The following is a 25,650-nucleotide window of genomic DNA, read 5'->3' on the forward strand; positions in this document are numbered from 1 at the left end:
ACCTTCATACAAAGGAATATAATTCAAAAATAAAAAGGTATTGAGTACTGATACAAGCTACAGCATGGAAGAACCTTGAAAACATTATGCTAAGTGAAAGGAACTGGTCACAAAAGATCTCATGTAATATGATTGCATTCATATGAAATATACAGAATAGGTAAATCTATAAAAACAAAGCAGTTTGGTGGTTGCCAAGCACTGGGGAGTGAATGGATGGAGAGCCACCCATGCTAATGGGTGAATGAGTAAAGGCTATATTGGGGAGGTTGAAAATGTTCTAAAAATAGGTTTGGTTATGGTTGTACAGCTATGTTAATATACTAAAAAACATTGAATTGTATACTTTATATCCATTTTATACTCTGAATTATATGACAATAAAGTCATAAAAAAAGCCAAATGTAGTGCAGTCTTACTTCCAGATTTCTCTGGTCACTCATCATGCTTTCTTATTGTAGACACCTAGCCATCTCCCTAGCCTGACCTTGCTTCCCCAAGGTCACAACCTCTGCTCACTCTCCCTTTACCATTTCTGTATCTTTGCTGATACTGTTCCCTGTTCTCCCCTGGGTGGTTCATTTCATGGTAGCAGGGAAGATGGAGCTAAGTGGATAGAAGTGGTTTTATTCTTTCCTTGTTTTCTTTTTAGTTTTGTAGTCACTGCATAATTATATCCTGCTTACCTTCCAAGGCCTTCTCTTAATTTCCAAAAACCTCTTGTGAAAGTAAAAGTCTAAACTTGGACAATTTTTTAATAGCTGTTTTTTGAAATCAGGGCTGTGGGAAATATTTCACAATTCAAGGGAGTTGTAACTTCTCTGAGTATCTTTACATGGATGGATAAAATATAAACACATTTGAGCCAAATTAGGCTTTCCAAGCCTGATGATTTTTGAGAAGTCCATTGATCTATTTTTTTATAAATCTTTTGCTAAGAATGAGGATTATTTTTTTCTTTTCTTGTCCAGAAAAACGTTTCATAAAGTAGTTTTAAGCCCAATATTCTTATTTTTGTGAAGTCAGTTATTATTCCAAAGTTTTTTCTCAACTGCTCACATCCTGAGAAAAATCACACTGCTTAGTCTCACAGGAGACATTATTTGTATTACAAAACAAATTTGATCATGTATAATGAGACAGGAAAGTGCTAAGCCTGCCAATGTGCCTTAATGCTGCTCCGGGCTTTCTTTTTCCAGTGAACTCTGTCTGAAAACAAATTAGGATGAAAAGCCTGCTCAGTGAGAATATGGAATCATATCAAAGAAACTGTCTGAGCCATTGGAGTAATTCTGACACCCAGCAATTCTCTTCCAGACCAGACACATATTAAGTAAATTTATTTCCAACTTCTAAACCTAAAATTTCCCACATTGCCCTTTTCACCTTACTAATTGCAAGCACATTTACATTAAAACACTTCTGTTACTTGGAAGAGAGTTATTAGATGCTAAATCTATAAAATTTTTAAAAAGTTTTTTTAAAATAGATAATACATTTACATGGTTTCAAATTTTAAGATTTATGTAAACAGGAATAAAAGGAATTGGGTGAAAATTCTCTTCTATCTTTGCTTCTACCCTGTTTGCACTTCCAAGGCAATCAGTTTAGCTGCTCTTTTGTTTCTTGTATATGCTTCAAGAAACATTTTACAAATTTTAAAGCAAAATATATGGAGGTGTGTATATTTCTTCTTTTTTATACAAATGATAGTGACTATATAGTCTGTATTGTACATTTCTTTTATCACTTTATAAGAAGTCTTAGAGATCCTCAACTGAGCATAAGGTTCTCCTATTTTTAAAATTTGCAATGTGATCTCTTGTATGGTGATACTGTAGGTTTTTCCATACAGTGACCTTTCTTGGAGATTTAGGTTGCTTGAGAGATTCGTCTGAGTTGTTACATGTATGAATAGTTCTTTTTATTACTGAGTAGTATTCCAAGGTATAGATGTATCATAGTGTATTTAACCATTCACCCACTGAAGGACATCTGGTTCTTTCCAGCTTTGAGCTGTTACAGATTAGCTGCTTTGAACATTTGTGTGCAGGTTCATGTATGAAGTTTTAATTTTTCTGACATTAATGTGTAAGAGTGCAATTGCTGGGTTAGGTAGTAGTTGCATGCTTAGATTTTTAAGAAATAGTTAAACTTTCCGTATCAGCAATGTATGAGGGATTGAGTTTTCCCCACCATCCTAGCTTTGGTGCTGAAATCTTACTACTTTAGTTAGATATATAAGGGGTCTAATTCTTAAATTATGAAATGTTACAAACTTCATTAAGAACCATCCAGAAAGTTATAGAAAATTATAATGGGCATCCATTTTTCCAACATGGGATGATTCTTCAAAGATAAATCACACGTTAAAGATTATGTATAGTTTTTTAAATTAAGTTTGATATTTTTTTGGACTCCTATGTCTCCCCATATTTTCTTTTCCATTATTTTTTTTTTACCTTCACAGATTTTTCTTTGAGAATATTAAGATGGTAGTAAATGGGATTTTTAATTTTTGCTATTGAATCTGACAGAATTTATAGTTCTGTGGTTCTACTGGAAGAGACTTCTGATTGATAATATCTCATGAGAGGTACACAAGGCATTTTACTGAAATTAAACGTTAGTCTTCTGATTTTAGAATCCTCACAATTGCAGTATGTTAAAATGTTAATTCTCTAAGATATTGCCAAGAGACAGATGGTATTATTATCTACATATCAAATATAATTGTTTGGAAGCTACAGATTAAATCATGAGCTAAATTTCTTATGCATGTAGCTTAAGTCTAGTGAGTTTCCTTGAAGAATTGTAAGTCAGCAGCTTTCAAGACCACCACAACTATATTTAAAATTAGTGTTTTGCCTATGTATTTGCTAAATATTTATATTATCTATTTATAACTTCATGTAAAATATCTCACAGTGTTTTTGCTTTTCACTTTGTCTTGAGCATTTTCTGCTTTTGATGTTGTAACTTTTTCTCTATATGGCTCTTACCCTTTGATCTCTCTTCCTTCATTATTCCTTCATTATTTTTCTCAGTGAAGTCTTTTCTGACCTCTGTCATTCCTCCACAGGGATGATGCAAATCTTCTCTGTATTGTTCCAGGTTTAGTGTAAGTGCTGCCAAAGTGAGCACTGCTGGACTCTGGGCCAGGTTATATCCTCCTTCCATATGCTTCCTTCACTTTTGTTTCAGAAACATGTACTGGCAGTTCCTCAGTTCTCGTCATCCATTAAGAGGATCTTTTGTGGGACGCCTGGGTGGCTCAGTGGTTGAGTGTCTGTGTTTGGCTCAGGGTCTGGGATCGAGTCCTACATCGGGCTCTCCGCAGGGAGCCTGCTTCTCCCTCTGCCTATATGTCTGCCTCTCTCTCTCTCTCTCTGTGTCTCTTGTGAATAAATAAATAAAATCTTAAAAAAAAAAAGAGGACCTTTTGTTTATTATCCTCATGAGGAGGACCATATCTTTTCTCTTCATTGCTACTTCTTTAGTGCCAACCTTGGCACTGTACACATAGTAGGCCCTCAATATATCTATATATTTTTGTTGAATGGTTGAAGAAATGAAACGGTGGACTTAAAAATACCTCTCAACCTCTAAATTCCATGGAAACGTTCAATATTCCTTCTCCAGTGATTTGTTCTAACTCTTGTTTCTTTGAACAGGTTGATGGACTCAGAAGGGAAATTATGTAAGAAGGGAGTATTGTAGAGGATTGTCCTGGGTTTGGTTTCCTCCAACCGCCTTCAGATATCTTAGATTGATATTATAGCTCCATCTTCTTCCTCTGGTATCTTATCGTTTGGCAAATCAGAGTTCTATAAAAATGGCTATGTGTTTACTTCAAGTCCGTGATTTCTCAAGTTTTGTATTCATAAATGTTATCAGGTTTCTCCATTTTCTTGTCTGGAAACTACTTGATATCATTTTGTGGCTTTGTGGGAGAGTAATGCATATTTGGGTTGATTTATAGAAAGTAATTAAGAAATTCTAACTAAACAGGAAGTATGCTTTAGAGACTCTATTCTTTTAATAGATAAATTAGGCAGATTATGGCACCATGTAAATGACTTAAACCATTTAAATCATGGTTTTAAAATTATGAATGCTCTTTTATATTTCTTCCTTTTGTAAATTAAACTATACACATTTTTTAGATAGAGGAAATCATTTGCTTAAAGTGTTTGATCACCTCATTTTTAAAAAATAAACATATTTCTTGGGATCCCTGGGTGGCGCAGCGGTTTGGCGCCTGCCTTTGGCCCAGGGCATGATCCTGGAGACCTGGGATCAAATCCCACGTTGGGCTTCCGGTGCATGGAGCCTGCTTCTCCCTCTGCCTGTGTCTCTGCCTCTCTCTCTCTCTCTCTCTCTCTGTGTGACTATCGTAGATAAATAAAAAATTAAAAAAATAAACATATTTCTTTAATATTTGAATAAGTAATATTTACATATATTAATAATTGATAACTATGCAAGAATATAAAGATTGTTTCTCCCATCTTGTCCTTAACCCAGTTTTCATCTATACCCCCAATCAGTAAGCATTATTCTTAGTTTCATAACATCATCTCATCTCTTAGGAAATGGATTGTTTAAAAGTGTAGAGTGTATTATTAGATAATTAAAATAAATCCTCTGTAACCAAAAAGTGAGTTTCTCAAAATTAGTGCTGCACCAGATAGCAATTATTTAAGCCCTGGAGGCCATGAAGTCTCTTCTACAACTATTCAACTCTGCTGTTATAATTTAAAAGCATCCATAGGCAATATGTAGATGGATGAGCACGTGTGAGCACAAATAAAAGTTTATGGACATTGAGATTTGTTTTTTTATAACATTTTCACATGCTATGAAATATTCTTCTTTGAGTTTGTTTCCAGCCATTTAAAAATATAAAATTGATCTTAGTTCACATTTATAAAATAACAAGCAGTGGGCAGGATTTGGCTCCTCGGCTATTTGCTGACTCCTGATATGGATCAAGATAATGTTGTTGGGTTCTAACACAATTTATTTAATTTTTAATTTTTTTTCTTATATATATTTAAAATGCTGTTATTAAATATATTAATTTCTTTGCCTTATATGTCCAATTCAATATATTAGGGAAGAACATGTAATAATTGTTGCATGATGGTTAAGTGCTGGACACTTTTTGTACATTATCTCCATTAGTCCAGTCACCAATTCTGTGAAGTAGATATTATTTCTATTTTATAGATAAGTAATGAGGAAAAAGGGGATGAGTAACATTCCCAAAGTTATATACTTGCTAAGAGGTGGACTGTACTATTTGACAGAGGTTTATTGGACTCCATGTTTATAGACTTGAATAACTATTTTTCAACTTCATGAATAAGCTGCTTCCACTTAGAGTTCTATGCTCGTGTGTAGGTGTTTCTAGGTTTGTTGTTTTTTATTTGTTGGTTGATATTCAATGCTGTTATTTTCTCAAAGAATATTGAATTTATATTTATTTTCATTATCTAATTTTCACCTGAGTAATTTTACTTTATCTAGCTTCCTTTTAAGGGGAACTGGACTGGAAAATTGGCAAATGGAGTTTGAAATATAGAGTAATTTTTTTTTCAAGCATGGTCCCTGTCTTGCAGTTATGTATGTATAAATTTTTAATTCTGCAATTTCAGTCCATTTCCTCTTGAATCCTCAGATGCTCAGAACATTTGATGACAACCAATATTGGGAGATTGTTTTTCACAATGATTAGAAGAAGAATAAAGTGCTTTTATATGGGGATTATAAAATATGTTAAAGTACATATTCTTTTTCTGTACTTAAAAACAATTAAGAGTGATCCTTTTATTTAACAACAATATTGAATTATAGTCACAATGTTGATAGTAAAATTTGCTACCCTTCAAAAGTGAATTCTACAGAGAAAACACATTTTAATTTACCTTTAAATTTATACATACCTTTGTTAGGTAGATACTGATTTATTTTATGGAGATTATTTCGAAGTATGTAAGGATTTTTTAAAGTATTTGAACAGAATTTTTAAAGAAAAGAAAAATTAAATAGCATGCCATTGTAACTAATGCGGCTTATTTAGAGAAGGTTAAATTTGAAATTTGTATTTAAATTTTTCACTAATAGCTGGAAATATGTTAATTAATTGGATGGTAGGGACCTTCTACTGTCATAAGCTATACCATAAAATATTTTCTTTTCAGCTCTGGGGAATACACATTTTGGAAGCCTTTTAGGGATTAGTGGGTTAATTGTGGGTCTACAAGAGCATTCTGTAATTAAATAATTATATTATTGGTTCCAAATCATGGAGCTTTAGAGATTAGACTGTTTCTTTAATTTTGATGATTGTTTAAAGGCTAATCATTAGAAGATTCACCGAATGACTTGTAGATGTCAGAGAAAATGATTTATTTTGTATCTGCCTCCAAAATTTAAAGCAGAAGCTAATATTGAGATCATGCCATGGCATTTTGTTTTATTGATAAGCATTGTAATCATTACTTAATAACTACCAAGATAAATGAGGGGAAAATGCCCCTAGAGTAGTTTACTTAAAATAGAAACTAAATACTGTGTGTGGTTAAATTGAAAACAGCTATCAAGAATGTGGACTAATGCTATCCTAAATTAGAGATATTAATATCATTAAAAACATTAGTGGGACTTAAATTTAAAAGATTTTATACACTGAAAAATATTAGCATTTTGAGATTTATAGGCATAAGTCAGAGATCTTTAGTTAGAACATGATAAGCTTACCGAAAAATATTAATATATAAGTTGTTACCCTTTATATACTTACATGCCATAATGATTTAAGAAAGCCCTATGATGTCACTGTATTCCCAGTAGCCCATGCAGTGCCCAATACATATGAGGTACACAAATATTTATTGAATTAATGAATGGCACCTATCTTCTGTATACTTTGTTTCCTAAAGAAAAATACTATTTTCTTATAACCTTATGTCAATCCTCAGTAGAATAGTACTATTTCTTTTTATAGCCAAAGAAGCTGTGTTAGTTTATAATGGATATTTTATTAAAATATATTAGTTATTTTCAATTTTCATTTGTATTTATTTTTTATTTCTGTCTTCAGGAAGTTACTTAACAAAATTTTGCATGAAATTTATGAAATGCCCTTGCTTACACGAAATATAGAAGTGTGTAACATAAAACACAAAATGAGGCTAAAGTCATTTTAAAAAAATTTAATTGAAATAGAGCTGATGTACATTATACTGTTTCAGTTGTACAACATAGTGATTCAACAATTATATAAATTATGATATGCTCACCACGATAAGTTTAGGTACCATCTGTCACCATACAAAGTTATTACAGTATTATTCACTGTATTTCCTATGTCTACTTTTCATCACTGTGACTTATTTTACAACTGGAGTTTATACCTCTTAATGGATAGAAGGGATTAAGAGGTACAAATCCATTTATTTATTTTTCATTCAAATAGAGTTAACATTTCATGGAAGTACATACTTCATTTCTCAAGCTCTAATCCTCTTAATGCATTTTAAAGTTAAATTTCCAACTAGTTAGTACTAGGATAATAAGCAGAAGTCAGGAAAGTTTGAGGATAATCAGTATAGTCAAATGGCCCACTGAAAATTGGATCTTACGATTAGGTGAAGCCTAATTTTAATACAGCTTCTTATTATGAACAGTTATTGATATTTCAGATTGCAATTCCCTGTGAACATAATTACCTATCACTCGCGTTATATATAACACCTTTGCTTAATCAGGTAGTGATTCCAACAGAATCAAGGTTATAAAAATAGATAAAGAAAGTGAACATGATTCAAAAATGATTTTTTGAGGGACTCTTTTTTTAATAGCCCCAATTGACCTAAATTGCATTACATTCTCTCAAATATTTGTTGAGTGACTTTCAATTGTCATTTTTAATTGGAATTATCATTAACTGATTTAGGCTTGTCTGGCTTTCCAATTTCTGGTGTATTACAGATACTACCTTTAAATAAGTATTGTTAGTATTCAGATATACTTTTACAAATAGATAACATTTAAAAGTTGAAATTTGAAATTTCAAATATAAAGCCCAATGAGGGGAGCCTGGGTGGCTCAGTTGGTTAAGCATCTGTCTTTGGTTCAGGTCATGATCTCAGGGTCCTGGGATAGAGCTCCGCATCAGGCTCTCTGCTTAGAGGAGAGTCTCCTTCTCTCTCTGCTCTTCTCCTGCTCATTCTCTCTCTCTCTCTCTCCCTCTCTCAAATTAATAAACAAAATCTAAAAAAAAATTGGGATGCCTGGGTGGCTCAGTGGTTGAGTGTCTGCCTTTGGCTCAGGGCGTGATCCTGGAGTCCTGGAATTGAGTCCTGCATCGAGGACTTCTGCATGGAGCCTGCTTCTCCCTCTGCCTATGTCTCTGCCTCTCTCTGTGTCTCTCATGAATAAATAAATAAAATCTCTAAAAAATATTTAAAAAATTTAAGCCAGGGATCCCTGGGTGGCGCACGGTTTGGCGCCTGCCTTTGGCCCAGGGCGCGATCCTGGAGACCCGGGATCAAATCCCATGTCGGGCTCCCGGTGCATGGGGCCTGCTTCTCCCTCTGCCTGTGTCTCTGCCTCTCTCTCTCTCTCTCTCTCTCTCTCTCTGTGTGTGTGTGTGTGACTATCAAAAAAAAAAAAAAAATTTAAGCCAATATAAAGAAAATTGAAATAGTGTTTAGGGAACACATCATAGTGGCCTTACCTAGATGAGGCCCATGGTGTACTGTTTCGAACTCATCTTAAAATGCATCTGATTTTGTGAGGCATTCAGAACTGTGCAATTTCAAATCAACTGCTTCATGTTTAGCAGACAAAAGTATGGTTAAGATAGAAATCATAATGTTAGGGTAATGACTTTGTTCACATTAAAATCATATTCATGGAGAGGGAAATTATAATCAGAATTATACTTTGATAACATGGACTCAGAAACAGGGAAAAAGCAAGTGTGTGATATGGAATAGTCTGTAGTATGTAGTCCATGTTGTAGCTAATCTCCAGTAGGAGAATTTTAAGAATTTTCCTCCATATTGAGAAGGTTGACAATTCATTTCTTCCATTGAGATGATTTGGCATAGCGAAATCAGTGAAATTGTGTCCGTTCTAAAAAGTAGTCTGCTTTTTCTTGCAGTGGACTTGAAGATCTATTTATTATACATTGATAAAAATGTATAAACTGTATTTTTGTGAATTTTGAACTTGCTTCATCTCCAGGTTTTTACCTTTTAATCAAATACCTAGGGAATAGACACCATTTTTATTCCTTAAGAAATTCTAAAGGCTAAGATGGAAGCTTTCTTTTAATATGTTTTTCCTACTTAATGTTAATTTAGTTTTCAACAGCTTTCTTAGTTTCCCCATTTCCTTCTTATTCTTCATCTGAGAATAATCTCAGGACATAGATGTTTCTGTATCAACTCAAATAATTAGTCTCCCAAGTCTAACAAATACATGTTAATAATAATTCTGTGGCTTGCACATATTTATTGCCTGGAGCAGGGTTTCAAAATGAGAAAGTTGAAAGTAATGTACCTAGCCAGTTGTGTACTTTGAATGCAGAGACAATTTCCCTGATAGTCTTGTAGGAAATCAGTTTACTCCATGGAACAATACCTTTATTTATACTTTTCTCTCAAAGTATGAATGTACTGAAAATGGTGATCTATCAAAGGCATTCAACGTTTAAGTATACTCAGTTACTGTGGGAGGCAGTCTGTGCAAATTGTGGTTTTCTGAGATAGTGAATTACATATCTTTTATTTTAAGCTTTATTTATTTTAAAGAAAGAGACAGCATGCACGTGCAAGCTGGGGGAGGGGCAGAGGGAAAGGGAACAAATCCTCAAGCAGACTCCCTAGTTGAGCATGGAGCCGGTCATGGAGCTCCATCCTAGGATCTTAAGATCCTGACCTGAGCTAAAATCAAGAGTCAATGCTTAACTGACTGAGCTGCCCAGGTGCCCTTTGTATTACTTATGTCATGTAAAAAAAAGTCTCTCCTTTTTCCTTCATCCATCACAATTCCAAACTTTTGTCCGAGAGTGAGAGTACTGGACCTTAATGACAGATATCATGCATTATCTCAAATTGCAAATGAAAGCCAAGTTTCAATTAATAAAATTATTTTTGGGCTGTCTGACTGTAAGAAGATAAATCCCTTGGCCCAGGCAATATTGTACAAGTGGGGAGGCCTTTGCTGCCTCCCACCTACTCATTGTATCCACTCTTTCAGTGTCTTGACCCTTGTATTCATAGCACATATTCCACTTTGTAATTGAACATTTATTGCTGTTTCTTCATTTTTAAAATTTTTCTGACTGTAATATAAGCTTTATGGGAATGGAGGCTATTTTTTTCTTTTGTTCATTGCTTTATACATGATGCCAAGTACAAGAGAAGGGGTAAAAATTATTGAATGAATGAATAAATGCTTCATGTAACCAAGCTGATTCTTCTTTCCACATGAATAGATGTAAAGAAATGCTGTATTTCTGACATGGGAGGAAACTATTCAAATCCCATTTTATAGGTGAGGAGATTAAGAATCCCTAAAGATGGAGGAAATTGAAAAGTTCTCAAATGCAGTTTGGTCCACAAGAGTGCTATCAATTAATGCTAGTACAGTTGGTTCTTATTTATACTTGCTTCTTTCTGGACCATCATATTTCCCTTTTTAAATGATTCTTATAGTTATGAGACATGAAGATATCTCTACAGGGAAATAAGGATCATGATCTCTTTTCTGTAATCGAGGAATAATTTTCTTTTTATACATAGAGCCCTGAGAAGGCCCAATTGTTAAACATTGAAAGAGAGCTTCAGCAATACTGCTAGTTTTTCTCATAATATTCTGTTAGCATCAGAAGGAAAACTGTGCTTTAGAAGATGTTAGCAGGTGTTTTTTTTTCATTTTTTAAATTTTTAAATTTTTTATTTTTTTGGTTAGCAGGTGTTAAGCAATACCCAAGTTGTTGTGATATCTTTGATAATTCCCTTTGTCACTGACTTGACAATACACATTCTATTCATGATATCATTTGTATAATCCTTGGTTTGCCCAGAGAAAGAATGGAAATATAGTGTGACCTGGCAGAGGTTTGAATGACCAAAATGCATTTGGGAGGAAACAGTGTTTTCTAGGACGAAATGGAGAAGTAAGCTGTCTGAGCCCCTTTGTTTCATTGCAATGCTTTCTAAGTCAAAATATGATTTTAAGCCTTGGTTTATAAGAAGAGCTCACAGTAACTTGGTTATTCATCAAAGCACATTAACCGAGTGGAAGATTATCCTGTAAACATCCCCTCAACATGTAAAAGTTCAGCTAGAGAGTGGAAGTAACTGACTTTGCCCCAGCTATAGGGAATCATTAGATATGTGAAAAAGTATGTTTTTTGTTGATAAATTATTGGGGATTGCAATATAGTCACAATTTTTCTACTTTTTTCTTTTTATTTCATTTAATAAATATAATGCACATTGCATTCTCCTAGGTATGATGAAAATTCAGTGATGAAATAAGAAACATATGGTCTCAAGGATTATCTATGTCTTTTCTCTTGTTTATTTCAACAGTTTCCTTCTTTGCTTGTTAATACAACTCATGTTCCAAGATTGAACTTGGAAATGTTAAAGAGTTTCAGGATGTTAAGTTTAAAAATGAACTTAGCTGTTGAATGGTTCTGTTGATGTTAGTCCTGGAAACTCAGATGATGTCCAAATACATTACATGGAAACTGTACGAAGCACCTACTTATCCCTGTTTTGTGCTTGGCTACTGATGGTGTTTATGATACTATTCAGAGTCAGAATGAGTTGTTCCTGGCAGCATGTACTGTTAGCCCAAACGCTGATGTTTTAAAAAGATGTTTTATGGACTGAAGTTTTAAATCAGAATATTATTTCTGTTGATCCTCATTTGCTATCACTGTGAAATAAATAAATGTGAGCATGTGATAGGACATCCCTTTCCTAAGAGGGCAAAAAGACTAATGAAGATGTGTTTACTACTACTATGTAGTGTTGAGCAAAGGAAGCTGAATCACGAATTTGAGTTTTTTTTCTTATTTTTATCTTTTCAAGTTTTTATTTAAATTCCAGTTTAATATTATTTTCAGGTATAGAATTTAATGATTCACTTATATACAACACCCAGTGCTCCTCAGAACAAGTGCCCCCCTTCATACCCATCACTTATTTAACCCATTCCCCTGCCCACCTCCTTTCCAGTAATCCTCAGTTTATTCCCCATAGTTTAGACTTTCTTTCCTGGCTTGCCTGTCTTTCTTTTTTATTTCCCGGTGTTCATGTGTTTTCTTGAACTTCACAAATGCGTGAAATCATACAGTATTTGTATTTCTCTGACTGACCTATTTTGCTTAGCTATTTATTAATACTCTCTAGATCCATCACGTCCTTACAAATGGCAATATTTCATTCTTTTTTATGGCTGAGTAATATTCCAGTGTGTATGTGTATACATATACTGCATCTTCTTTATCACTTCATTAGTTGATGGACATTTGGGCCCCTTCCATACTTTGGCTGTTGTTGATAATGCTGCTATAAACATTGAATCACTATTTTTGTATCCTTTGGGCAAATATCTAGTAGTGCAATTCCTGGATTATAGGGTAGTTCCATTTTAACCTTTTGAGGAACCTCCATAGTGTTTTTCAGACTGGCTGCACCAGTTTGAATTCCCACCAACACTGTAAGTGGATTCTCCTTTCTCTACATCCTCACCAACACTTGTTGTTTCCTGTACTGTGAATTTTAACCATTTTGACAGGTGTGAGGTGATATCTCATCGTAGTTTTGATTTATATTTCCCTGATATTGAGTGATGTTGGGCACCATTTCATGTGTCTGTTACCCATTTGAATGTCTTCCTTGAAAAAATGTCTATTCATGTCTTCTGCCCATTTTTAACTGGGTTATTTGTTTTTGGGTGTTGAACTCGATAAGTTCTTTATAGATTTTTGATACTAACCTTTTATCAGATATGTCATTTGCAGTTATCTTCTCCCATTCTGTAGGTTGCCTTTTAGTTTTGTTGATTGTTTCCTTTATTATGCAGGAGTTTTTTATTTTGGTGAAACCCCAATACTTTATTTTTGCTTTTGTTTCCTTTTCTCAGGAGACATATGTAGTAAGAAGTAGCTGTGGCCGATGTCAAAGAGGTTACTGCCTTTGTTCTTTTCTATGATTTTGATGGATTCCTGTCTCACACTTAGGTCTTTCCTCCATTTTAAATTTATTTTTCTTTTTGGTGTTGGAAAGTGGTCCAACTTCATTTGTTTGCATGTTGATGTCCAGTTTTCCTAACACCATTTGTTAAAGAGGCTGTCTTTTTTCAATTGAATATTCTTACCTGCTTTGTCAATGATTAGTTGACCATTTGCTTGTGGGTTCACTTCTGGGTTTTCTGTTATGTTCCATTTATCTATGTGTCTGTTTTTCTGCCAGTACTATATTGTCCTGATTAATATATACCTTTGTAATATAACTTGAGGTCTGGAATTGTGATGCCTCCAGCTTTACTTTTCTTTTTCAGCATTACTTTGGCCACTCAAGGTCTTTCATGATTCCATACAAATTTTAGGACTTTTTGTTCTAGCTCTGAAAATTCCTGGTGGTATTTTGATAGGGATCACATTGAATGTGTAGGTTGTTTTGGGTAGTACAGATATTTTAAAAATATTTGTTCTTCCAATCCATGAGCATGGAGTGTTTTTCTATTTCTTTGTGTCATCTTCAATTTCTTTCATCATAGTTTTTAGAGTACAGATCTTTTACCTCTTTGGTTAGGTTTATTTCTAGATATCTTAGGATTTTTGGTGCAATTGTGAATGAGATTGATTCTTTGATTTCTCTTTCTAGTGCTTCATTATTGATATATAGAAATGCAACACATTTCTGTACATTGGTTTTGTATCCTGCAACAAATTTGATTTTCTTGACAGCTCTGCATAATCAGAGGAAGAAAGTTAAGGCCAGATAAGCCTATCCAGGCACTCTCAGTGACCACTTATGGAACTTCCAAATATGCTCATGGAACTTCCAAATGCTGAGAAGTACTGCTTTAGCCTTCATTTTTTCCACTTTTACCAGCAGCCATTTTAGTCTAATTATATTAAATTGCCGTAATAAAGACATTTCTGATTACTTCATGGAGAGCGACTCTAGTATAGACCAGACCGATTAGCAATCCTGCTGCACTGGGCTCTTGAGCTATTTTTGTTATTTCAGTAAACTTTTCACAAGTCCACATTTCTCAGGGATAATGCAGTGAAGTTTACTAAAAAGTCTCTTTGCTTTGGGGTGAAACTTTATCACACTCGTGATAATAATGGTCATTGTAAGAAGACCAGGTTACTAAGTGTGTGAGAAAGAAAACATTAATTGAAAGCCTTCTCTGTGTCAGTTTCTATATTCTGTATTTCCCATGTATTCCTTTTTTTCCCCCATGCATTCTTATTTCCTTCTCATTAATATTAGGAAGTTGGAATTGCCATCCCCATTTTTCTACCTAGAGGAAACTTCGAGTCTCAGTACAGTGAAATACCCTGGGGTGCCTTCAGAGTCCCACAGCCTGGCAGTCTTAGAGCTGGATTTAAGTTTAAGATTTAAGCAAGTTATATGGCTGTGAAGTCTGTACATGTTCCTTAACATTATAATCTTCAGATGGTGATTTGTCCTTCTGGAAGTGTGCTTCGGAATTCTGCTCTGAGAGCTCCGAGGGTCCATTTTCCCTGATGAGGCTGGTAAAAAAGAATGGGCTCAGCTCAGCTGAGTTAAAAAAAATGCCTCCCAAGCTGTAAACATCAAAGCCTACAAATTGTATTTGAAGGAATGGAAGAAGCAACCCCCACAGACTCTTTAGAAGAATACAAGTTATGAGGATATTAGACAATATGGATTTTGATATCTAGGTGGTGAAAAAGTCAAAAGCTTATGTTCCAAAAAATCTTTATTTACAATAAATATTTGGCCTTTCAAAGTTCTTGTCTGAACTTCTCAAATAACCTGGGAAAGAGGCAAGAAGTTGAAGTCTAATTAGCTGAACTAATTAGTAGTTGTGGATAGGACAAGCGTCTCTTACTTCTGACTTGGAGTATGATGTGATTTCTAGTATGATTTATTTTGAAATGACCTAATGTCACCAGAGAGCAGCTATTTAGATCTTTCTAAATGACATTCAGAAAGTGATTTTGAAGGAATAAGCTTTTTAGGGAGTAAAATGTTGGTTAAACCTTGTGATAGTAATATTACTTGGTACAAATGGCATGTCTTAAGATTGTATTTTTATTACATAAGTAATACATGATCACTATGGGAAAGTTAGAAAATACTGATTAACAATAACCACCAGAAGCTTCAAAAAACGCTATAATTTCACCAGTGCCAATTATTTGATATGTAATACTTCAGATTTTTTCCCCCTATATTTAAATGTATGGGCTTTACCCAAACAGGGTCAAGCCACCATAGTATTTGCTAACCTGTTTTTTGGTTTGTTTACTTTTTTGGTTTTGCACTTAATAGCATGTCACAAATAGCTTTCCATCATTTGTGATCACATACTGTTCCATAGTATTGATGCATCAAAAAATATTTACCTGATTTTCCATTATTGGGCAATTACATTGCTTTGATTTTTCACAATCAGAACAAGATCATCATGAATAAGGCTACAAAAGTTGCTTATCATGAAAAGGCTACAAAAGAAGTTTATATACTGCTATATACCATTGTTACTATACAAATTGCTAATATCTTCCTAACATTTTCTTTGCCCTTTATTTAGACTTACACATTTTATATATATTTATATTTTTATTAGTTCATGTATGTATTTTCTTTTTCGCTATGTTCTGCCATTCTTATTATGCATCTGAGAAACTTCTCCACACTTACTATGTTCCTCGATATGTTAGCCATTTCATAGAGCATATGTTAAACAACAGTGTCCTCTTGGAATTTAAAATTTAGATTGTATATGTCTTCTTTATTGTAGAAAGCCCTTGCTGCTTGAATTATGATCACTCCTATTTTTCTGAGTTGTAAGGCTTATGTGTTTGGTAGACAGGGTCTCAGTATCATGGACTTTCCTCAAAATTAACATCTGAATTTGTTCACTAGAGAAAAGGTTATGGGTTATATTTTCTGAAACAAGTGATGGATTCTATATTTTGAACACCAAACATCCAGAGACTAAATAAAGATAAATAAAATATTTTTAGAAAGAAGCAGAGAGGAATATTGTAACAACTTATTTGCTATTAATGAATGCACAGTGCTCTGTAAAATAATCATGTTAACCAGTACACTGGTCTTCCTGCATCATCAACATTTCCTTAATAGTCTGTCAAGCAATGCTGAATCAAAGATAGCATTAAAGAAATTAGAATCAGCTGCTGGAGCTGAAATGTTTATATCCTATAAAATCCTTCCACGGTAATGGTAAAAACAAGACTCAGTTCCTATGATCATGCAATTGGATGAAAAGAGTTTGTGGCTGTAGACAAATTTATTTCTCTTGAACAAATACCTCAGCAGAAGATCATAATGTCTCCACAGCTAGTTCCTTGCGGGTCCACATTTGTGCCTTTTCCACGACTTCAGCCATCAATATCGGATTCAAGAAAAAGGTACTGTAGGGTAGGCTATAGTATCAGGGGGCTGAAATAATGAAAACAAAGTTTGAATGTGTTTGTTGACATAAAGCTATCATTATTTGCTCTTTACTTATTTATTCATCCCAAATAGAGTATTTTAATAATCCGTCGTTTCAATGAATTTAAACTGCATCTTTCAAATATATTTACTGATCAGAGATAAACATTTTCAAAAATTCTCTTTTGCATTAGTAATATTGAATTCAGAATTTTTGAGATACTTTCGAACAATTGAATATATACCTTAGAATAACATGAGTATATATAATTGAGTATACTCCTTTTTAAAATAATTATCAAAATGCTCTAATTCAACGTCTATTTTTTTCTAACGTTACTACTTAAGTGGAAGGTATTTTGAATCTGTTACACCCAACATTTGTTCTTAAAAATACCCCATTTAGTCACATTATTTAAAGTAGATGTTCAAGAGTAAGATATTTTTGATTAGCATAGTTGTAAACATGAAAGGTATGGGGTAATCTAATGCACAATTATATCATACCTGATGTTTTCTGTTTTTGACTAACTACAATAGCTTTCTGTCAAAATGCCTACATCTACTCATGCTCTTTTTATCAGTACATTTAAGGCTGGGCTGCCAGCATTGCAGATGGGGTTGTTACAAATACATTGATGTCACCAGTCAAGGGAATAATTCTACCTAATGAGCAAGGGAAGTGCTAGCCAATTTTTATTATTGACAAGCAGTCATGAGCCAGCAAGAAGGAAACTCCCACCGAAGATAAATCTCTACTCCATTAATGATTATATTTTTTATGATCAACATTTAAAACTAAAATGCTTTTTCCTTAAATGGACTATGGTAAAGTAAGTTTTTGGGTAATAACCCATAATGAGTAAAGATTTATTACATTTCCTATTGGCACTTTAGTCAATAGCACTTTCTTTGGCTTGGATATCATTAGAAAATTAGAAGTCAATGTGTGCCATTTTTGTTTGATCCTTGATTGAACAGAAAGATGATTACTCTGAGATGTGAGGAAAGGCTCACACATAATTTGTTTTTGCAATTATAACGGAAGCTTAGAATTTTCTGTTGTGCTCGGAGGAAAACAAAGGGTAATAAAATTAGTGGTATCTACAGACTATTTTGCAGCCTTTGTAAATACTTGGGGCTACCCAGGATTGTAATATTGGGTGTAAAATGTGTGTTCAGAGTAATTCCACATCTTATCCTCACTCTCCAGAGAATATTATTTTATGTAAAATCCAAAGGATTTGTCTTTTTGTGTGGATTTACATGATCACAGCACTGATGTACTAAAATTGAAAAATTGTTTGAAAATGAGACAGGATATTCTGACATAAAAAACATAAGCTTTTAATTTTTTTATCTGGAAGTGGCCATTCTCCCATAGAATTGATTAATGGGGAGCATTGGATTAGTGACATGATGGCTGTCATTCCATTATTGATCATTATCCTATGGTTTTCTTTTAAAAAATGCTTATTAACAGGTGGCTAATCAAAGTCCATTCGAGGCTAAGTCAGTAAGTTAAAAGTAAGGGAGAAGTGGCAGGAGGAAATTTTATACATTGTCAAGATCCATGGTTTAAGAACAGGCTTATGCTTAGGTCTTGCTCTCTTACTGTGTGTGTGTGGGGTGTACCTTAGCTCAAATTGTTTATCTATTATTGGGTTTCAGGTTTTTACCAATAAGTAAAATTTAGCTCTAAAGAATTTCTTGTGTAGAAGGAATTACGACTCTTTACATAGAGTGTTTGTATAAGACAAATTATAATGAATTGGAGAGGAAGTCTTCAAAATGCATTTTATTTTCATTGTAACCTTGCACTTATATTAGAGTCCATGTTCATGACTTACTAGCAGTTTGATCTTGGACAACATACTGAACTTTCTGAGCCTTAGCAAGCTCGTCTGTGTAATAAGGATAATAGTTCTTAGCTCAAATAATTTTTGTAATATTAAATTTTTATTATTTTATTTTTTTTGAAGATTTTATTTATTTATTCATGAGAGACACAGAGAGAGGCAGGCAGAGACAGCAGCAGAGGGAGAAGCAGGCTCCATGCAGGGAGCCCGATGTGGGACTCGATCCTGGAACTCTGGGATCATGCCCTGAGCCAAAGGCAGATGCTCATCCGCTGAACCACCCAGGCGTCCCTGTAATATTAAATTTTAAAAAATACATGCTTAGCATATAGTGGGCACATATTCAAATGATATGATTGATTAATATAACACAAGTTCACTTTGGAAATGAAAATTTTCATTGGTGTTGAAAATATTTTTTGGTCATGTTCATGTTAGTCATTGGGGATTGTTTTCTTTTTATTTCATTTTTACCCATGTTTGTCAATTTCCTACTAAATGACTTGCACATGATAAGGATAGAATGATTGAGCCAAGTAACTGTTGAAGATACAAGTGGAAAACATTTCTTGAATAGTTTCTTGACCGCCAAATTGGATATTTTCATGCCAACTGCTGAACTAAGTAAATTAAGAAATAGTTTTCATATCTACAGATTGCATGGGAAATTAATTCAATTTTTTGCTTTATATATTTCTTGATATGGATTGTGCACCAGCAACTTTACTTCACATTAAATTATTTAAACTAATTGGAACTTCTCAAATTGTAACTTTATGATTTTTATTTAAATGAAAGTTTTGAGTAATTAAGCACATATCTGTCATATGCGGGAAATATATGCTACTTTCAAAGGGCACATGCTGACTTACAAGTGGAGTAATGGTTTCCTATTAATATTCTTCCCCATATAAGAGCAGCTTTTAAAGTACTTGAAATTGGAAAGATAATGGCCTCATTTCCAGGAAATTTGTTAGATTATTAGTATCATTGATTTGATGTCACTCTTTTTTTTGCTAGTAAAGTGTCATTATTTACATGTGAATAATTATGAATACATTTCAGGTAATTTTACCCAACTTCATGGTGATATGATACCTTTCTATGTGTGGCACTTAAAGCCTTTGTGGTAATAAACAGCTCTCTTAAATGCTATGATGTCCACCTTTCTCCATTAAAATGAATAAGAGATAATTTGCTATTTCAAAAGATCTTTTGTTTCTTCAGCAAGAACTTTTGAGGGATATACTGTAGAATCAACACAGGGTATACCAAAAAGTGTAAAATAGTCACTGCCTTTGTGTTGGTAACATTTGAAGAATGGTTAAGAATACACTAGATTATCCAAGTAGAATTACAAGACAGGTTCTGAGCCAGGCTCAAACTAGTGTTACTTCATATTATATCTGTATTTATGTAATATATATATACACATATGTGTGTGAACACTTGATTTGTTCACATTTATATAAATTTGCAAACACAGACATACAGTCAGTTCTGGTTATTTGTACTAGTTAGGGTCTGTCAAGCCTCTGCAAACACTGAATTAGTCAATATGAGGCTATTGCTCTTAAATGAATACAATATTGGGAGCCTGCAGCCTCTGGTCATATTTTCATCAGTTGATCAATACATAATTTTGTTTTATGTGTACTTCTGTTCCAATATATGGTTTCTATATTTACATAATACATATATTCCAAATAATTAAATATATGCAGTATTTTTTCATAAATAAATCACTAACCGAGAAAGGGTTCATATTTTATTGATCCTGGATAGCATGATCATAAATTTCTTTCTTTTAGTCTTATGACAGTGTTGTCATTGCACTTTTTATTAGTCATCATCTTATGAATTCAAAAATTTAGCTAGTTTTCCATATTTTCTACAGCTTCATCAGGCACTGTAGATGTTAATTTAACATTTTACAGAACAGGCTCATGTACAGATTGATGGATTTCCTCTTCCTTTTTCTGGATGAACATTAAACTCACAACTGATAGCACTGTGACTCATTTCTGAAGAAAGCTTATCTACAAACGTATTTTCTCTGTCAGGTGCATCAGAAACTCCTTGCATTTGGGAGCACTAGACAGCACCTTAGCATTACTGCTTAAGGATTATTTATTTATTTATTTATTTATTTATTTAATTTTTAAAGATTTTATTTATTTATTCATGAGAGATACAGAGAAAGAGAGAGAGAGAGAGAGAAAGAGAGAGAGAGAGAGGCAGAGACACAGGCAGAGGGAGAAGCAGACTCCATGCAGGGAGCCCAACATGGGACTCCATCCCGGATCTCCAGGATCACACCCTGGGCCGAAGTTGGTGCTAAACCACTGAGCCACCCGGGCTGCCCATTAAGGATTATTTTAAATGGTGAAATCACCAACACAAAGAGCACAAAAAAAAAAAATACAAACAACAAGAAACAAAAGAAATCATGGAAAAGGCACTTGTTTAAATTATAGGAGCTGAAACAAAAAGGCAAAGTGTCACCTTGTTCAGCCTTAGTTAGGGACTTGTCCTACAGAAGGCTCAAATTGTTTACTGTCTTACGAAAATCCACAAATGACCTTGAAAGTGCTATGGGGATTGATTTGGTCATTTTTCTATCTATCTACTCACTATTCTCCAACAGTCAAAAACCACTGAATCACTGAACTTTTTCTGATATTTGCTTTCCTGTTAAATGACACTCCCATTGAATCAGATGCTCAAGCTAGAAATCTGGTAGTCAGACATGACTTCCTTCTTCTTCACAGGGACCAAGTTACAAGTTGACTTCTTTTCCATTCCTACATAAGTATTTGTTCATTTTTAAGAATATCTTATTTTTTCTCAGCTAGTGGGGTTTTATCACATTTAATCTTGACCCTTTTTGTCAATTATATCAGCAATCTCTATGCTGATATAAACTATCGAAAAGCACAGACATAACAAATAATTCTCTATTTAAATGTCTGTCCATTATCTTTAGTTTAAAGTCCAAGTTCAAACTCCTTAATGTGGCTTAAAAAATTGTGCTACCATTTCTCGATCACCTGTTTTTCACTTTTTGGACTCCAACCATAACAATAAAAAACATGAAAAACTGAAGATTATATATAATAAAACACTCATAAGTTGAAACTTGGCATTTGATTTAAATTAATTGTTTCTAAAGCCAGAAGATAGTTTATTTAACACAAAATTAGATCTAACTTGGTTATCCTCCCTTCCTATAGCTGGAGGTCTATGTAAAATGAAATTTTGATAATAGTAACTGCCTCAATAGATTAATACTCAAAATACTAAATTTGAGGGTGTCAGCATAAAAATGTCCAAATGCAATTTTAATCTAATATTTCTGTATTATTTATGATAAAGATATTTAAAACACAGAAAATGAAGATCTTACTTAACACTGAAAATAAATAATATATAAGACTTTAATAAGAACTTCATTCTTTTACATGATGTCATATATACATCAAATATTTTATATCATATCATACATCATATTGCCTTTTTAGTGGATATCAGTTATTTTATACTTCTGGCATTCATTTGCTTATTTTTCACTGGAGAACTTATCTGTTCCTGATTCTCATTATTTGGGCTTCAATGTCCTCCTCTCCCTGGCCTGAAATCCAAGCCCTGAATTTGAGATTATAGAATATAACTAGGAAACGTCAACCCTGGACTTCAGTGTTTAATTTGGAGATGGGTATATGACACCATCAGATCCATTGAGACCCAGTAGGAGCTTTTCTTGAAATTCTGGTAAAAATTTGCTTCTTTTTCTTTCCAGACGTAATATGAATCTTTGAGTAGATTTTTTTTCTCAGTTGCAAACCAGAGTCCTAAGTGATATAATTTAACAAATATTATAGTCAGTTCAGGCATCTGCAATTTTAAGAGTCAAAGCATAAATATTTAAGATTTAGTAACCTCGTTACTCTACAGATCTTACTGGTTCCTCATGATTATAACATTGTCTTAATATAGGTACATCAGAAACTGGTGGCACCTTTAATAATCATACTTTTTGTGTATGTATGATCTCTCAGCTTTTATATATGATAGACTGGTAACTCAGTGATGGACAATTAAGTTCATTTTTTTTCACTTACATTAATTTTTAATTTTTGTTAATGTGAATTAACATGTAGTAAATTGATAAACAAGTGAATAAGAGAAAAATGTAGAATTTTCAAATATGCATTAAAAAAATGAAGGCTGGTTTGGAATGGAATTGCCAAATATAGATTCTTTCTATGTAAACATTTTGGTTAAATATAATTTATAAAGACCTTTCTATTCTGTGGCATATTGTTGGACAAAACTACTAGTGATACTGGCATTTCTTTTTTCTTTTTTTTCCTTTAAATGAGGGACAGTGTGATTCTATCATTAAAGAAAAAAACCCCATTATAGTAGATTCTCAGTTATTTTCACTAGGTATATCTATAGTCAGATGTGATTTCACATCAACTTCTATTTATAAGGAATGCCTTTCTTCTTAATTGTTGATACTTGCTCAATTTTTATGAATGTACAAAGGAAACATGCATATTTTTGTAAATACTAGAGTTTTAGGCAAGTTTTCAAACTGTTAGTATTCTTGAGTTTATCAGCTCTTTTATAATGTGGAAGGACTGTTTCTTAACAAAAACCTAACAGCCTTCTATTTAGAAGGCCGAAGGTGAGGTGACAGCCTTCAGAGTTCTGCTGACAAGCATCAGGATCATTTGAAAGGACCATGACTGTAGTTATTCCTATAGTTGTGGATGCTAGTAAAGTTATCTTCATTTCAAAAATGCTTTAAAAGCTTTACAACAGACTCTTCATTGTTTCTTTCCATGGATTTGGGCAATGATGGTGAGCCAGGATCTGGAATTGTCCCCATGTTCCTGCAGTATTTGAAAACATATTTTCAGTTTTTCAAACCAGAGAATGGATTATGACAAGAGGCTGAATCTCTAGAAGAGACTGTTATCTACTGTAGCTTTGTTTCATTTGTTCCTTGGGATGAGTTATACTCATTTTTGTTTGCCTTTGATAAATGGATGATTGAAATTCAGGACTTATTTGGTCTAGGAGATATCTTACATGTTTCATTTCAGGGGCAGATAGTTTCATGATTCTAAAAGGCATGTTTTAGCAGAATTACTAAAGTGATAGCTTTGGAATTTAATGATAATATTAAAATGTGAAAGAAAAAACATCCAACAGAATTAAATAAATGTAAATCGTTTTATATTTTAATACTGACATAGAGAAGCAGTTGACTAGTTGTTTAAATATTTAAACTAATATTTCCATACTGTTATGTACTTATTTAAATGTTTTAGTAAATATTTAAGTAAATGTTCACAGTACATATTTTTAGCCTTATTTTGTCAGTAGTATGTGAAGTGCATTAGTTATTCTAAAAGTATCACAAAGGAAAAATATATAGCTTTTCAATACTACTTTTCTCCCACACAGAAGAAATAATGATCTGTTACTATCTCCTTTGGTAGACTATGAACGAGAAGACTGAAGGAGATTGCTAGGTGGGAGTTCCAAATAAACCACAACATCAGAATGTATGAAGAAGGGATGATGGTAAATTAGAAAAATCTTCAGAAGAGATTTAAAATTGACAATCTGATTTTGACAGATAAGAATGTAAATAAGAAGATAAAAAAAAACAACTTTTATATAGCAAAATTCATTCAACACTCAGCAAGTATATTGAGTACCTAACATGTACATGACATTGTGTTAGGTTCTGAAAACACAATCAAAATGAACAAAATAGAGACAGCTCCTTTCTTCATAATTTTAGAACCAAACAAAGCTATTACTAGCAGCTTTGAAGGGACAGATAGCAAGAAACATGCCCTCAAATCAACTCTTGGTGAGGTTTCTAGTTCGGTGTTATTAATGATGCATTCCATCTGGCTCTTGGTAGGTTCCTAATTCAGACTATTTTTGCTTATTATTCTGGCAAAGCCCTGAGATAAGCTGTTTTTACTTTGCTCAAGAAGGATATACACTTTCAAAATGTGAATGCACCAAATTTGCAATTATGTATTTTTCAGTTATCTTTTCCCCTCTTTAATATATCTGTGTTCTGTGTCCTATGGCATAGAACCACTTGTTTGATCTCTAAGGTCCATTTGAAAGATAGAGACCTTTAAAAAGGCACACCTCATACACTGTAATAAGTCTATGTTAAAAGGAATAGAGTGGGTTAAGCAAAAATACATGTGTGTCACTTAACAAAGACGTGGGTGAGGAACAAAGTTCAGGTGGCATCTAAAATGAGACCTGAAGGGAAGCAGGGCAAAGCCTAGAAAGGAGAGCAAAAGGAAGCTTAGTTAATCTAAGGGTTGTTCATTTTTCTTCAGGTCCAGCTGAAAATTTTTTATTGAAAGTAGTGACTCAGATTTAAAAGCCCAATAACTTGTATGATAATTAAGTCCAGTTGAGGAAATAAAGAGGAATTATGGTATGCCAGAGTACTCATATCATCCATAGCAAATCAGAAGCATGCATTTTCAAATTAACAAATGTGTTCTTCCTTTTGGAGAATGGTTATTCGGGAGTTTCTATTTCCCAGCATAGATGCCAGATGGCAGTAGCCACAGATTGCCAGCCTCTGCATGCTGATAGTTGTCAACTTTGGATGCTAACAGGGTGTTAGAAGCAACTACTGCTGAGTAATTTTTAATTCTATGTATTAGTGAACATCCATTATATTCTAGGCAGTGGGCAAACCATTTTAAGCAAAAACTGATTAATATCTCTTTAGAGGAGCTTAAGGTTTAATATGGCTTTAAGAAACTGTGCGAGGATAAAGTTTATTCTCCCTCAAACCAATTGTGAATTTTTATAGAACCTGGATGCCATAATTGGAATTAATTGGGGAAGGGAGAGGACAGGCATTGGGAAAATTAGCAGGTAGATCAGAGTACCTTCTTTCTCAGGCACAAGGTGATGGGAAGAAGAAAGTGGGTGGTTATTTCATTTACAGTACTTCCCTCTGTGTCACTATACATCACTCACACTAGGGATCCAATCTGGCAGTTTTTGCA

At 33.6% G+C, this 25,650-nt stretch overlaps 1 protein-coding gene and 1 non-coding gene across 10 annotated transcripts in view; one reads left to right on the forward strand and one right to left on the reverse strand.

The window, feature by feature from the left end:
* KCNT2 (potassium sodium-activated channel subfamily T member 2) overlaps nt 1–25,650 on the forward strand; it is a 375,554-nt gene that overhangs the window by 61,434 nt on the left and 288,470 nt on the right. The gene's annotated exons all lie outside the window — the stretch shown is intronic.
* LOC112643282 (U6 spliceosomal RNA) lies at nt 3,037–3,144 on the reverse strand. The gene has a single exon (XR_003125756.1). It is a non-coding gene; the product is annotated as a U6 spliceosomal RNA (small nuclear RNA).

The sequence above is a fragment of the Canis lupus genome, chromosome 38, assembly GCF_003254725.2.
Source record: "Canis lupus dingo isolate Sandy chromosome 38, ASM325472v2, whole genome shotgun sequence".
NCBI lineage: Eukaryota > Metazoa > Chordata > Mammalia > Carnivora > Canidae > Canis > Canis lupus.